Source organism: Lepisosteus platostomus, unplaced genomic scaffold (genome assembly GCF_059453375.1).
Source record: "Lepisosteus platostomus isolate fLepPlt1 unplaced genomic scaffold, fLepPlt1.hap1 Scaffold_48_H1, whole genome shotgun sequence".
Lineage (NCBI taxonomy): Eukaryota > Metazoa > Chordata > Actinopteri > Semionotiformes > Lepisosteidae > Lepisosteus > Lepisosteus platostomus.
The window spans coordinates 494,691-511,763 of NW_028291668.1; the positions used below are offsets into that span (position 1 = coordinate 494,691).

Sequence of the window (17,073 nt, forward strand, 5' to 3'; positions counted from 1 at the left end):
GGCTGGTCAGACCTGAGCAGCGGTTAGGAGGTATTTTGGCCTATTCCTCTATGCAAAACTTTCAGTTCATGTATATTTTTGGGATGTCTTGCGCTGAACGGCCTGCTTCAGATCATGCCACAGCACTTCAATGGGATTGGGGTCAGGACTCTTACTTGGCCATCCCAAAATACGGAATTTCTTCTGTTTCAGCCACTCTGTTGTTGATGTACTCCTTTGTTTTTGTCATGCTGCATGACCCAGCGTCTTTCGAGTTTTAGATCACAGGCAGACACCCTGAAATTCTGCTGTAGAATTTCCTGATACATCTTGGAATTCATCGGTCCCTCGATGATTGCAAGCCCTACAGCCTCCGCCATGCTTCCCAGGTGGGATGAGGTTTTGGAGTTGGTATGCAGTGTTTTGTTATCTCCAAACATAACGCTGTGCACATTTACCAACAAGTTCAACTTTTGTCACGTCTGTCCACAGAACATTGTTCCAGGAGTTGCTGTGGAACATCCATGTGGTCTTTAGCAAACTTGAGAGGGGCAGTGGTGGTTTTTTTGTTGGGGAGATCAGTGGTTTCCTCCGTGGTGACCTCGGATGATCACCACTCCTGTTCAGATTTCTTCTTATGGTGGACTCATGAACACAGACGTAAGACAAAGTCAACCACCTGTTCGCTAGATCCCATCCCCACTCAGCTAGTCAAAGATTCCCTCGAAGGACTGGCAGGACCTATAATTAGTATGATGAATGCATCGCTTGCGTCAGGCGTTGTACCTGATCAATTTAAGGTAGCAGTTGTTAGACCGCTCCTTAAGAAGTCAAATTTGGATCCACAAGTTCTTAACAACTACAGGCCTGTCTCAAAGGTCCCATTTCAATCTAAAAGTCTTGAGAGAATAGTTGTTGCCCAACGTCAATCGTATCTGGATTCAAATAATATAATTGAGAAATTTCAGTCTGGTTTCTGAAACTGCATTAACGAGAGTCGTAAATGATATTCTCTTAGCTACTGATGCAGGGAATGCAACAGTGCTTGTGCTTCTAGATCTTAGAGCTGCCTTTGACACGGTTGACCTCTCTGTTTTGTTACACAGGCTTGAGTTTGAGGTTGGCTTATCTGGAACCGTCCTTCAGTGGTTTACTTCACATTTTACTCATCGTTTTCATTATGTTCAAATATCTAATAATTGTACTGCTTCATCAACGTCACCAGTTCAATTTGGGGTACCAGACGGATCAGTGCCGGGACCAATATTGCTCTCTCTCTCTACATGCTGCTGCTAGGTAGGATAATACGAAAAAATAATATGAACTTCCATTCATATGCTGATGACACTCAAATAAACATTTTGTTTACACCAAACGACAACTCTTCTATTATCACTTTAGTTAAATGCATTAATGAAGGAAAGACTTGGATGTGTGAAAACTTTTTGTTACTCAACTCTGAGAAAACTGAGGATCTGTTGATCGGAGGCAACAATACTGATAGGACTACTATAACTTCAGCACTTAACTCAGAGGATTTAAACATTTGCCTCAAAGAGACAGCACGTAACCTAGGCGGCATATTAGACACAAGGCTCTTAACAACTTGCATTGTTAAGTGCCTTGGGACAACCTTGTTGTGAAAGGCGCTATATAGAAATACATTGATTTGAACTGAATTGACAATGTAAAATGTTGTGTGTTGTTTGTTAAACAAGACTGTCTTTATTTATTATTATGCGTCAGATGAAGATCAGATCACATTTTAAGAGCCATTCATTTAGAAATCCAGATCATTCGTGTTTTAAAAGTCGCGGGAAAAGCGAAACGGGTGCTTTTCCTTTGTTGCGCAGACACACGACGACACCGTAGGCGGCAGGACTTGAAGCTTCGCGGGGAGACCCCGACGGCTTTCTAATCCATCGCCCTAACCACTCGGCCACGGCTGCAGCACGCGCTGCCTTCTTGATACAGTCTAACATAGAGTGCCGGGCGGCGGCAGAACCCTTTTTCAAAGTCGCTTTCGGTTTAACAACAACAAAAAAAAATTTCACAAAATGCATGCTAGCAGACAAATGCGCCTCGGAGAACTTAAGGCTGGCTTCAAGTTGGAATGATAGTCTCCCCGTCCGGTCAGGAAAAGGGAACTTTGTTAGACAGAAAGAAGGAAGTAACAATAACGGAGAATTGTGTGCAAGGATTTTAGAAGCTGCGCAGCCCTGCAGTTTCAATAGCCCTTTTATTCGTGTTAGATGCTGGAATTGCCTTTTTTTGACGCTCTTACGAATGCGATGTCAACGAAAACAGAACAAAGCACAAAAAACCCTCAAGTCCTGCAGTTGGATAGTTGGATAGAATGCCGTTACGCGTCCAAGCCGTATTTTCAAGACGTGATTCCCTGAGTCAAAAAAATTTGTAAGTTCTTTGGATGATCTGTGGACCGATCTTTCACGATGAAGAATTCCTTAAGAAGAATAGATCTCGGCCCACCATCCCAATGCCTCCATCTCAAAACAGCAACCTCCCACTGCCCTTAGTCTGCAAGGCAGTCCTTTCAAGTGCGATGATGACGCCGGGACCTTCGTTGCCTATTGTACGAGCTGAACTTTTGTGCTCATCAATTCAACGCTCTTTCCATCAACTCATCTTGTCTTTTGACGTTTCGTGTTTTGTGCTCCTTTGACTATCGGCATATCGGGTGACTGCAAACACTGAAGTTCTTGCTTACGGAGTGTGGAACAGTGTTTTCAAGTGATCGCTGTTCTGTCATGTTGACGCCGAGTGAATCTTTCTTTGGCAACATGGGCAGGCTGACAGCAAAAGTAATGGCAAATTTCTTGACTTATTTCTGAATGTGAATGTTCTTTAGAAAAGGGATGCGGCGTTGCTTCTCCCCCGTGTAAAGGTCACGCATTCCAGACGTGGTTATGAGCGAACAGTTGCCGCAAGTGTTTGAAAAGAGCAAGAGAGGAAGCAGCCCTGCCCCGTGTGAGGATCAAACTCAGGACCTTCAGATGAAGAGACTGACACGCTACCAACTACGCCAACGAGGCCAGCTGCAGTGCACAGCCGGAAAGTTTGCCTCATATGGATTTCAGTCGCCCGTTCCCTAATCTTTAGACGCCCTCTGCTGGATGTTGCATTTGCCTTTTGATCTCACCGATACTTTTTTGGTCTGTTTCTGTTGCGAGTCCGTTTTTCAGATCTCACCTAGCACAAGTCTCTCTGGCTGAAGTGGCCTCTCTGCTTCAGCATCGTGCCCTCACTCAGCCATTAAAAACGTCACTCGGACTTCTGACATGCTGACATGAAATGTCAAGAGAGAGTGGCGGAGACGCTTAAGGCAGAGAGAAGATGAAGAGGGGGCGTGGCTGCGAAATGATTGACAGCTGCATGACCCTCTCCATGCAAGGTGTGACCACAGGCTAAAGGACACCTTTCGGCACATCAAGCTCTAAGCACACACCTGGAGGACGTGGGAAACGATCCCGCTACCTCTCGCATGCAAAGCGAGCGCTGTACCATGCAAGCTAACCCCCCTTGCTGGGGCTCATGCCTCAGTGTCGCCTAGTGCCGCTTGTTCCCCTCTTACCGGGTGCAGTTCACTGCCCTTCGTCTGCAAGGCAGTCGTGTAATTGCGGCTTTCTTGACTTATTGATGAAGGTCTGACTGGACGAGCGAATGACGCCTCTCCCCCATCCTCAAGCTCGCTGACAGGATAAAATAGAAAGTGCTGCTGTGGCTCATTGGTTTAGGGGTATGATTCTCGCTTAGGGTGTGGGAGGTCCCGGGTTCAACTCCCGGCTGAGCCCTTGTGTGCTCTTTCTGTCCTCGTCCACAAGACTGGGAACTGATATCCACATCACCTTGCAGCATCTGCTTATGGCAAACAATGGAATGTGACTAATGACTGAACGAGCCTGGTGAATACTCATCACGTGGCACAATGAGAGCGTGCAGTCAGCTGTCCAAGGCAGCAACCTCATTGCTCGTTCAAAAGAACACGTACTGAAAACTCATCACCACTATGTCGTAAATGAGCACCGCGATCGCTTGTTGTCATGCGTCCTTACTTGGGAAATGCAGAAGCAAAAACTGCCCTCTCTCAGCCACCGAAACGTGTGCGGCTCGCCTTGCACTCTCTGCGCCTCGCATATTTATGGAGCTGTCTGCTCTTCTTTCTGTTGAAGTACGCAAGTTACGGGGCGTACTGCAGACTATGATGTGCTCAATGACAGCTTTCAAGATTTGAAAACTATGAGCTTGATGGCTCAAGTCGAACGAATGTGGTTGTTACGCAATTGATGATCAAACGCACATATTCTAACGATTCGTGAGAGTATGTTCTAAAGGTCCTTGGCTCGATCCCGGGTTTCGGCATTTTGTTTCATCGCTCCCTTTGTTCCTCTCTCCAGCGCCCCCTGCCTAAAATGACGCGTCCCTTTCTCAGCCCGAAACGCAAGCGATACACCAGCAACAAACCCTACAGGTTTCCGTAGTGTAGTGGTTATCACGTTTGCCTAACATGTGAAAGGTCCCAGGTTCGAGACCGGGTGCAAACAGCCTCTTCTTGCACGCTCCTGCACTTCACAGAGGTCTTGAACCACCAGTCATTTGTTCCCAATGTATTTCCGGTGCCTTCATGCACTCTTGTACCAAACGCACGTTTTTTCTGTACCTGGAGCCGATCATTTGCAATTGGGCTGTCCCGACAGACCAAGACGAGCTCTGTCGGCTCAAAAGCAGCGCAACACCTGCGAGAACAACAGAAAGATTAGTACCCAGCGGGGGCCTCTTAGTGAGCCCAAGATCTAATCAAGAATCGACTCCAGCAACAGGGCTGGGCGCATTGTTCCATACTCCGACCACTCTTGGTGTAAACAGGTCCCTCCTGGTCTCTGCATGAAATGCACTTTCCTGCGTTTGCTATGGTGTAACTGGCTTCCCCTGCATGGGCGAATGTGAAGAAGATCCTTAGTAAGTCATTGAAGAAACCCCGAGAAGAGGTCGGAGTGGCCTCTGTCGTTCATCAACGATCCAGTCAGGCAGTACTCCTCTGTAAAGCGCCGTTCGTTCACATCGATTGGCTTTTTTTTGCCTTCATTCATGCAAGTAGTAAAAGCAAACACCCCTATTCTGCCGTGACCCAGATTTGAACCAGGGTTGTTGCGGCCACAACGCAAAGTACTGACCACTATACGATCACGTCGAGTTACCGATACACACGTGGCAGGGCGGAAAAGGCTGTGCTCTCTTCGTGTGACATAAACGGAAAAGTCCTGACGTTGCATTTCAACTGAGTCCCCGTATACATCGACCCTTCGACACTCTGAGTGACAACTCTCTTGCGTGTTTTCTCATATTTATGTAGTTTGCTTGCATGATGCCGGGAACAGCAGGGTTGTTCGCTGCCATATGGTCTAGTGGTTAGGATTCCTGCTTTTCACCCAGGCGGCCCTGGTTCGACTCCTGGTATGGGAACGTGTCAGTTTTGCCTCCTGCTTTCCAAAAGATCAGCACCGTGTACGAAGGAGCCGCATTAAAACTACTCGAACGTGCAAAACGTGCGAGAAGAGGGGGCGCTTGTTTCCAGCCGAAACTTCTCGCGTGTGAGACCAGCTGACCATCGCTGCAGGAGGTGGGAGGGTTACTCTGGTAGACAGGGCTGACCTTCGGCAATAGGATTTATACTCTCCAAGATGATATTTGCACTTTCTGGAGAGGCGATTTTCTCCACGTCAGTAGCCCGATTTCGTCGATTGCGTGGAGAGGGCTGTAGAATGTGACGCCGCCTTTCCTGCTCCGTCCATGAGAGGCGTGCTGGTCTCTGGAGAGAGAGCACGGTCCATCAGCGCACTCCAATAAAGGCACTGGAAGCAGCTGAATCGCATTGGCGAAGCTCAGCACTGGGCCGCTGGGCATGTCTTACCACAGTTTCCGTAGTGTAGTGGTTATCACGTTCGCCTCACACGCGAAAGGTCCCCAGTTCGAAACCGGGCGAAAAACAAACAGATTTCTTTTGTCGCCACGCACAAAAGGGGATTGGGGATTCGCCTAGCGCTGTGATCGAACAGACCCACTCACCTCTTAGTGTGGCAGGATCTGCACAGTGCATGTCGCAGCGCATCCTGCTTTCACTTCAATGCGCGTCCTGATGTACCCCTTGCTCCCGCGTGACAGGTGGGGACAGGTGACAGGTCCTATACTAACGAGGAAGACATCGCTCTCTCCGACCCCCCGGCATCGTGTCCTGACCCACCGTGCTGGAAGCCGACGCGTGCTGTGATTCCTTTACGGAGCAGAAATGACAACCGAGGAGCCGAGAGATCATTTCAGCATTTCGCGTCTGAACGGAAAACACAAACGACCAACTCAGAATGACTTGCCTTTGACGCTTTTCAAAGCGTTCTTTGTGCACGACGACTGCGCCGCCTAGCAGATACAAATGGGTTGTACAACTTTGAAGTAGCAAATGGAAGAGGGCTAAGCCCCCTCTCTTTTAGCCCAGGTTCGATCTGTCTCCCAGAATCACCAGGGCGCACACACACACACCCGTGCCGTTGAAGTGCTTTGCTTCATTTCTAAGGGCAACTCAACATTCACTCCTACCCCGAGTGCAGAAAAGACAGCGTCCGCAGCAACAACAGCTCAGGTCTCTGCACAGGAGCTAAGCTGCCCCCATCTCCTCTGCTCTGCGGCTCCTGCAGAGCGGAGTCCTGCCTGGAGCCGTGTTTGCAGGCGGCAGCTCCCCACGCTCTGTCTGTGCGTCGTGAAATTAATTAATAACGTTAATAAATTTATAAAGTTAATAAAGTTATAAATTTGAAATTAATAACGATATAATTATATTCATGTACCACAACACAAGAATAGTACACGCTGTACATTGTCTGTCGATAATGTTTCTGTAGTGCTTTAGTGGGTTAGGTTCCTGACTTCCATGTCACACGGTCTATGATTGAATCCCATGGAACTATGACTTTATTTTTTAACAAACATTTCTTTGAAAAAATGAAACGTTTCCCTTGGTCAGAGATTAAATAAAACCTCACTTTTTTAGGTTTTACTGTGCAGAGTGAGGTTTTACCTCACTTTTTTTGAGCAGAAGGTTTACTGTGACCTGAGAAGGGCCGGCATCCAATCACGGTGGTAAATACACACAAGCTCTCACTCATCTGAGCTACACGGCTACCAAGATGATCTCGGGTGCGCCGAGCTGGTACGGAGCATATTGAACTGATCGACGGCGAATTGTCTCTCAGACAGGCTTTTCACCTCTAAGCTCCCTGACTGACAGTGATCAGCTAGGTAGTGAAACAGTCAGCTGCTTCTAAGCCTTAAACAGCTGCATCTCGGCGCTTCCACGGAGAGATGATTTGAAAGCCGAACATCACCCATTGGGAACACCTTACTATCACTAGTTTAAGAGACTCTTAAGGTCTTGCAGAGGTGCCTGTCTAATAGCATGCGCTTTGCAAGCTATAGGTGTTTAGGCTGAGGCAGAATGCCTGTTAACAAAATGTTTTTCTAAAGGTGTGTCCAAGTGGCTGCAAAAGGACAACACTCCTGGGGTGCTGTGGCTTAGTTGGTTAAAGTGCCTGTCTAGTAAACAGGAGATCCTGGGTTCGAATCCCAGCGGTGCCTTCCTTGTTCTGTCTTCTTGAACAGTACTGGTCATTATGGACAACCGCCTACAGCTAGACTTAATTAAATGCAAGTATTCATTTCCTGTCTTTAACGCGACTTGTTTTTCTTAAAATGGATGCAACTTGCAAAACATGAAATACAAACCTTGCTAATCAGCGCTAGCGGCTGGCAAAAAAAAAAATAAGTCAGCAATGTTTTTTTCTTTAACCTTAACCCTACTAATGGAGAAGAGTTAAACGACCAAGTCTATGCAGCTTAAACGGTGCGCACGTCGGGTTCTTAGCTGGTAAATCACGCTCACCCCAGTCCTTAATCTTTTAAAGAGGATACAAAATTGAACCTAATCGCCACATCACATACATCCTGTTCAATGATAAAAAGGTAACATCTATCCTCGCTCCAGACTAAATCTCACGTTGAGGGCATATTTTTTTTCACTTTACCATGAGCCGGGCTCGGCTGCACAGAGGAGAGAGCAGAGCAATGAGGTCACGGGGACAGGGGAGTCACACGCTGGCGGTTTGAATACGCGGAAGATCACTGAGGGATCCACAGTATATGGACCCTCCGTGCGCCATCAGTCCGCACTCCGGACTCTGAATCCTGCCATCCGAGTTAAGATCTCGGCGGAACCTGAGGCACAGTTCCTTCTTAAAACGTAATCTGGTGAGCATTTCTAGAATCGTACTTGTATAGATGCAGCCTTTAATGTGTTGCTAGGTTAAAATTGATGACTTCTTGTATTTCAGTAGGCAACTGCCCTCTTGATTTCGGATTTAATTTCTTTATTACAGGGGCGCTTTTATGATGACAGAGTCATGTTCAGGTACTTTGCTTGATGGAGGAAGCTCATTTCGGACTCTGTGATCTGCTCACCTGGAAAGGTCTGCTGTACTACTACAAGAGAGAAGTAGAGTCTGGAAGAAGGGACAATTTTATGATGCTTTGGAAGGTAATGTTTTTTTTTTCTTTGAAATCGAAATGAATCAGAATAGCAGTGCAAAAGACAAACTCTTGGTTTGGTTTAAAGAGATATGGTTTTAAAACAGACAACATGTAGAAAACAGGTGTTTCTCACTTTTGGAAAAGAATGGACCGGGGGTAATATTTTACTAGTTGCAGGGCTGAGCTCACTGGGTTACAGTCCTGCAGTGTCACACCAGGTCCAGTGGTGCAATGGATAACGCGTCTGATTACGAATCAGGAGATTGTAGGTTCGACTCCTGTCTGGCTCAGGTCATTTTTAAACGCACCGGGCTGCTCCCTAAGTAGTCTGTGCTACTTACTGCATTGTAATTGCACCCAGTAAGAGATTTCCTTCATGTAAATGAACTGCACCTGACAGCTTTAGAAAAACACCTGGGCTCAGTACGGTGCTGAGAACTCAGCGTTGCTGTTCTAATTAGCACGCACTGCATCGGCTATGAACCCGAACTTTTCAATTATTCCGACCAGTAAGTCAACACGTAGTCCACATGAAAGGAAGAAATATTCTCTTGTCTGTCTCTTGTTTTTATAGAACTGAATGTCCCTGACAATGTACTGTTAGTTTTAATTGAAGAACGGCATTTGTTTTCAAATATACCAGACAAGTTTACGTAACTGCTCGTGCGACACTCAGTTGTAATTAGTCAAGAAATAAAGTCAAACAACAGCTGCGGGTTTGATTCTGAACGTACAGATGCAGCCATTCAAAATGGGTGAGGTATTTCGCGGCATACCGCGACACGCCCACCGGGGTATCACGCGGTTCACGTGTGTCACGTGACTAACTATCCGGCGTCGCCTTGTAAAACCGCCAGGGGGAGCTTAACCTCTCATGTACAGCATTTGAGCCTTTAATTTTGAACTGTGTATTACAGCATGTTAATCATCAGTCATTAAAATGTTGGTATATTTTATGAAAGCAAGATTGCTCAGTTGGACAAAACCAACTGAGCTGTGCATCACACAGCTGCCAGCGCACCTCACCGTACCAGGCCACCACTGCGTCATATAGCTGCAAGCGCACCTCACCGTGCCAGGCCACCACTGCATCATACAGCTGCCAGGGCACCTCACCGTGCCAGGCCACCACTGCGTCACAACACACAGCTGCCAGTGCACCTCTACATACCCGACCACCACTGCATCACACAGCTGCCAGCGCACCTCACCGTGCCAGGCCACCACTGTGTCACAACACACAGCTGCCAGTGCACCTCTACATACCCGACCACCACTGCATCACACAGCTGCCAGCGCACCTCACCGTGCCAGGCCACCACTGCGTCACAACACACAGCTGCCAGTGCACCTCTACATACCCGACCACCACTGCATCACACAGCTGCCAGCGCACCTCACCGTGCCAGGCCACCACTGTGTCACAACACACAGCTGCCAGTGCACCTCTACATACCCGACCACCACTGCATCACACAGCTGCCAGCGCACCTCACCGTGCCAGGCCACCACTGCGTCACAACACACAGCTGCCAGTGCACCTCTACATACCCGACCACCACTGCATCACACAGCTGCCAGCGCACCTCACCGTGCCAGGCCACCACTGCGTCACAACACACAGCTGCCAGTGCACCTCTACATACCCGACCACCACTGCATCACACAGCTCCAGCGCACCTCACCGTGCCAGGCCACCACTGCGTCACAACACACAGCTGCCAGTGCACCTCTACATACCCGACCACCACTGCATCACACAGCTCCAGCGCACCTCACCGTGCCAGGCCACCACTGCGTCACAACACACAGCTGCCAGTGCACCTCTACATACCCGACCACCACTGCATCACACAGCTCCAGCGCACCTCACCGTGCCAGGCCACCACTGCGTCACAACACACAGCTGCCAGTGCACCTCTACATACCCGACCACCACTGCATCACACAGCTCCAGCGCACCTCACCGTGCCAGGCCACCACTGCGTCACAACACACAGCTGCCAGTGCACCTCTACATACCCGACCACCACTGCATCACACAGCTGCCAGCGCACCTCACCGTGCCAGGCCACCACTGCGTCACAACACACAGCTGCCAGTGCACCTCTACATACCCGACCACCACTGCATCACACAGCTGCCAGCGCACCTCACCGTGCCAGGCCACCACTGCGTCACAACACACAGCTGCCAGTGCACCTCTACATACCCGACCACCACTGCATCACACAGCTGCCAGGGCACCTCACCGTGTCAGGCCACCACTGCGTCACACATATTTCAGCGCCATATATTTCATGGATATTATGGAATATAATGGATGGATATCTTAGTTATCTTTCAAGTTCACAGGTTTGCATGCATAATTTAATTTTGAAAGCCACTGAGACATCAGGTACTACTGTTGTATTTATGAAAAAGAAACAAAACAAAAAACATACTAACAACTGTGCCATCCTACTCCTTAGTTAATACATTTTACTATTCATAAACAGTTAACATTGTTAGCAAAATATTTTGAATTATATTTAACCCTATTTTATCTTTAGTTTTGTATTTAACTTATTATATGATAGTCAGACTTAATGTATATTTGAACAATGAAAATATATTTTTACAAGATTTTACATTCACTTTAATGCACTTAAAATTAATATGGTTAATAATAGTAAACTGTAACATGCTGTAACAAGATCGGTTAAACTGCGAAGAAAATGCTTTCAGAGAAAATGTTTCAGGTGTGAAGAACATAGATGTCCAATGCAATTTCAACCAAACCTGTTCCCACACACCCTGCCCCCACTACCATTAGAATAAACACAAACATTTTAGCGTTTCATTCTGAGCAGAAGACCCTCACACCTGAAGAGTGCTGGCTGTGACGAATTAAACCGGTTTTACAGGTTTCAATCACAGACCATGTGACATGGGACTCAGTAAACTAACACACAGCGCCACTGGATTTGATAATACCTAACCAAAATCCGCAATATGGAAACAGAACCTGTGTAATTGTTGATAGATGATGTACTCGTAACATTTTTTCAAGACGAACTACAACATTTAAAAAATGACTTGTATGTACTTGATATCTCTAATCAATCCACGGGTCCCAGCACAAAACGAAACTAAAACGCATACCGTTTCGCGCTTCTTATTAGTTGCTCAAAAGTAATTTGACCGTATGAAATGCATAATATAAACCTAGAAACATATACGTGAGCAGTACTTAAGCACTGTAGTATCGGTGTTAAGACATACCTCTCAAATACTGTAAATCAAGTTAAAAATATCTCAAGACCGATTCTGGTCGTTATGAAACCATGTTTCGTGTATGTTTTCTTTTTCATCTTGAAATAACTCATTTCTAAATACCTTTTTCACTGTTAACATCTTGCAGCAACTTTGTGACAAAATATACACTCTGACAGTTCATCCTGCTACCAACATTAAATAAAACAAATCTTAAGATTTCTATATTTATGTCTTTATTTAGTGGTTTCATTAGTGACAAAGGCTAAACTTTCTTGGAAAAATGTATTTTATGTGTTGCGGAAAAAACTGACTTGCTTTAACAAAATATGTTTACAAATCCTTTCACCTGGCATTTTCGTAGTTAGAAATTATGGAACGCTCTGTTAAAAGCAAGGGAGTTTTTATGTCCGTTGCAGTTCTTTTGCAACATGAATATAATTATATCGTTATTAATTTCTTGAGATACGTGATTCCATATTATATTCCCTTTTAATCAAATTCTAAAAGTATGCTTGTTGACTCCGGTATCACGTTAGTTAAAGACTTCGAAGCTTACAATGGTTAGGGAGAAATGGAATACTGGTGTGTATTTTTTTCTTTAAAGTACCAAGACCAGCTATATACTGTATGTTTACGTTCCAAAATTAATATCGTTTATGGCCTTCACACGCGTTACAGTATGCTCCTATTCTTTTTATGCTCAGGTACTAAGATTTCCCTTCAGTGGCAAAATTCAATATCTACAACGGGCACAGTAAAGACGTTTACAGTAAGTCTTTCTACGACAGACCAATGGACCACGAGTGCCCCTGTCGGTCAACCAATCACGCACCGCCTACCGGTCAAAGGCCTTTTCTAGGTCTACACTTAAAATGCACAGAGGGAGGGAGCGATCCTCTGAGTACAGACAGACATCCCTCAACAAGGCCAGGTTGTCGCTCATCAGGCGTCCTGCTATCCCACAAGTCTGTTCTTTCCCTACCAGTGAGGCCACTACATTTTGTAGGCGCAGGAAAAGGGCTTTGGAGAGGATCTTAGTGTCCACGCCTAACAGGCTGAGGGGTCTCCAGTTCTTTATGTTATTCTTTGCTCCTTTCTTAAACAAGAGAGAGATAGTGCCTTCTCTTAAGGAGTCAGGCAGCAATTCTGTCTTATAGCTTTCCACGAATAGGAGCAGTAGCGGATCCTGAAGCAGATCCCAAAAGGTGCAATAAAATTCTTTAGGGAGCCCGTCAGCACCCGGAGTTTTCCCCTGCTGTAAGCTCTCCATAGCCTGTCTCAGCTCTTCTACTGTCAAATCCCTCTCAAGTACTTCCCTATCTTCTTCACTCAAAACGTTTTCTAGCTTTGAGGTAAAAAAATGAATTTCTTCATCCTTTACCTCTGTAGAGCTGTACAGTCTTGAGTAGAAGGCCTCGGTGCAGGAGAGAATAGCACTCGGCTCTGTTCTCTCTCGTCCCTCCTCATCAACTACACTTTCCATGACAGACTTGGAGCCTACCACTTTCCTGAAAAAGAAGCGAGTACACTTCTCATTTTCTTCCAAGAACTGCACTCTGCTTCTTAACAGCACTCCTCGACTACTTTCTTCGGCTATGCTCCGGATGTCCTTTTTTAAAAGGGCGATATCCTCGAGCACATCGAAGCCACTGTGCAGCATCGTGTAGAGACGCTGCAGCTGCCTCTGTTTCCTGACTAGCACTCCTCTCTGTCTGGCAGCAGCCTTCCTTCCCTCAGCCATGAAAAAGGCCTTTGTCCTCACCTTCACCTCCTCCCACCACTCTCCTACTGACCCGTACAGACACTGCAAGGACAGCCACTGTGATAGTTTCTCCTTGTAGCGGGATACTACCCCCTCGTTCTCTAGCAGCTTTGTGTTGAGTTTCCAGAGGCCTGGGCCAAAAACAGTCCCGCCCTGGAGTTCCACTCTACACCCTAAAGCCTGATGATCTGAGAAGAAGACAGGCTGAAGAGTGACCCCAACAACTTTCACTCTCTCTGAGACAAAGCAATAGTCAATTCTGGAGCTGCTATTCCTCCCTGACCATGTATATCCTGCTGTTGTGGGATATATACATCTATATGTGTCTGAGAGTTTAAAGTCTTTTCTGTCTCACTAGTTACCTTCTTCTTTTTCTTTTTCTTCTTACCAATTTCCTGCCAGCCATCCTCTGAATGAGCCTTCATCAGGGTGGCAGCAGTAAAAGCATTCACGGAGTCCATTTCAAGGAAGGGGGTAGAGGGAGGGGTGGAGGGGTTCCAGCTGTCCCCATCGCCATGCTCTCCTTCCTCCTCGCTCGGGGAGAAAACAGAGTCATTTTTCCTTTTCCTCAAGTCCAGCTCCTGGGAGCACTGAGGGGAAAGGGGTGCAGCCAATGCACCAGTCTCCTCTTCCCCCTCACCCAGCAGCTGCTGCAGATCCTCCGTGATGGACTGGATGGAGGAGAGGAGGGCATCTGTAGCACTTGCAGAGTCTGAGAAAAGCAGCTCCGCTGAATCCTGGGTCTCCTCGCTGGACCCGCTCCACCGGGGGGCCCCACACTGGCCCTCGTTCTGAGGAGCAGGAATGGGGGAGGGGTCCTCGCTGTTCTCGGGGGTTTTCAAACCCTCGTGCTTGTCTGGTGCAGTCTGCGGTTGTGGGGGCGTAGTGGATTTCTCTTCCACCGGCCCCAGCGCCACAGCAGGACTGATCCTGGCTGGAGCCTGAGACTCTTTGTCCAACAAGGGTTCTTTGTTTGACTTGTTGTTTGCTTTGGCTTTTCGGGCCGGTTTGGCTGAAACAAGCACTGCCTCATCCTTTCTCATTTTGAGTTTATTGGCGTAGGCGTGAGGGCAGTTCTTAAAAACGTGTCCTTCCGAGCCACATAAATTGCACTTTGGCAGCATTGAACAGTCAGAGGCTAAATGTCCCTGTTTGCCACAGGTCTTGCAGCATTTCACAGTGCAGGACGATGCCAGGTGTCCCACAGCACCACAGCGCCGACACACCTTTGGTTGTCCCACATAAAAAACATAGCCATTGCAGGCGCCCAGCCGGATTGTAGAGGGCAGGTGCCTTAAGCCTCCATTTACATTGTCCGGTAGCAAGCAAACCTCGAATTTCCTTGCTCCTGTTTTTATACCGTCAACATCTCTAACCTCAGTTCCATGGTGGACGATGCAGTACTGGTTAAGCCAGGTGTGAATGTCCTCCGTCTTTGCCAGTTCCGAGAACACAACAACATGCACCGTTTTCCTCTCTCTCCGTGTCAGAGGCTGCAAGATGATCTTCTCAAGGGCAGGAACTTTCCCTCTTTTTGCCTCAAACACATCCACACATTGTTCAAACAGAGAATAGGTAGCAAAAACAACCTCAGATGCTTTCTGACCTGGGAGAGCGAAGATGAAATCCAAGTGCCGAGGTTCAAAGCCAAGTTCCTTCTGTAACACTTTTCTGCTGAACTGCATACGATCCAATTACTGCATACGCCAGTAATTCAAGATGGCGCCATGTTAGTGGCAGCCTGCTACAGCAGCTCCGTGTCTTTTTGTTGTCTTTTTGTTTCTTTCAGTTAGTAAATGCTAGTGTGTTAGTGTTTTTTCTTCATACCTTTGCCGGCAACTAGATTTGCGATCACAACATGATGGATACTAGGAAGCTGAGAAACTTTTTCTTGTTTTTTCTGATACTCGGACCTCTGTGGCTATCGAGTTGCAATGCCGATAGCCACAGAGGCATTGTCTACACGCGGGACCAGCTGATCGCGCTAGCGCGTCCGCCTCTACTCACTGGAGAGAAGCCATCGGTGCCGGAGGAGCTGAGGAGGAGAAGCCGAGGCTGTAGGGCTGGTGCGACGCGAAAGGCGAAGAGAAGGAGATTTAAACCCTACCTTCCTTCGATCATCATGGGAAATGTGCGGTCCTTAGCGAACAAGATGGACGAACTGGGAGCATTGGTGAGAAGCCAGAGGGAGTATCGTGAATGCAGTATCATGTGTTTCACCGAGACGTGGCTGCAGGAACTTATTCCGGACTCGAACGTTACCATCGGCGGCTTTCAGACGGTGCGGGCGGACAGAAATACCGAAAGCGGTAAGAGGAAAGGAGGGGGGCTCGCGGTGCTTGTAAACAACAGATGGTGTAATCCTGGACATATTCATGTTAAGGAGCGCGTCTGTAACCCGGACATTGAACTGGTAGCCGTAGGACTGCGTCCGTACTATCTGCCGCGGGAGTTTACATGCGCCATCTTTGTTGTTGTTTACATTCCACCTACGGCAAATGCAGAGGTAGCGTGTGACGTCATAAACACAGTCACAGCCAGGCTACAAACAAAGCACCCAAGCGCTTTTATAGCTATTTCAGGAGACTTTAACCACGTATCTATTTCCACCACTCTGCCTACTTTCCACCAGTTTGTTAAGTGCCCGACCAGGGAAAACAAAACACTGGACTTATTATATGCCAATGCTAAGGATGCATATAGTTCCACAGCCCTTCCCCCCCTTGGCAGATCAGATCACAATCTTGTCTTGCTTACACCACTATACAAGCCTATTGTCCAGCGCCAACCTGTGACCATGAGGACCGTGAGGAGATGGTCTCAGGAGGCTATGGAGGATCTACGTGGTGCTTTGGAGGCCACCAACTGGGATGTGCTGTGCGAACCACATGGGGAGGACATAGACAGCATGGTGGACTGTGTCACTGACTATATTAACTTCTGCGTAGACAACACCATCCCCACCAAAGACGTACACTGCTTTTCAAATAACAAACCCTGGATCACCAGCGACCTGAAGGCTCTTCTGAATGACAAGAAGAGAGCCTTTAGGAGGGGAGATAAGGAAGAGGTCAAGCGTGTACAGAGGGAGCTAAAGCAGAAGTTAAGAGAGAGCAAGGATGCCTACAGGAGGAAGGTAGAGGACAAGCTGCAAAGGAATAGGGTGAGAGATGTATGGAGCAGCATGAGAGAGATCACTGGCTTCAAACAGGCTGGGGTTGCAACAGAAGGGAACCTGGAGATGGCCAACAAGTTGAACCAGTTCTTTAACAGGTTTGATTCTGGGTCCTCTGTGGCGCAACACCCATCCCCCCACAGCCACACGCTCCCTAACCCTTCACAGCTGCAACTGCCCAACACCTCCTCCATCCCCCCACAAACATGGCCGCCTACAGCTACAACCCCCGACGGCTGCTCACCCACCCATCCCCCACAGCTGCCACTCTCCAACACCTCTGCCATTAACACCTCCGGCACTGAAA

General features: G+C 47.5%; 2 non-coding genes across 2 annotated transcripts; one reads left to right on the forward strand and one right to left on the reverse strand.

Moving 5' to 3' along the window:
- Positions 1–2,959: 2,959 nt before the first annotated feature.
- On the reverse strand, positions 2,960–3,032 carry trnak-cuu (transfer RNA lysine (anticodon CUU)). The gene has a single exon. It is a non-coding gene; the product is annotated as a tRNA-Lys (tRNA).
- Positions 3,033–7,549: 4,517 nt separating this feature from the next.
- trnat-agu (transfer RNA threonine (anticodon AGU)) lies at positions 7,550–7,623 on the forward strand. Its single transcript has one exon. It is a non-coding gene; the product is annotated as a tRNA-Thr (tRNA).
- The last annotated feature ends 9,450 nt before the right edge of the window (positions 7,624–17,073 follow it).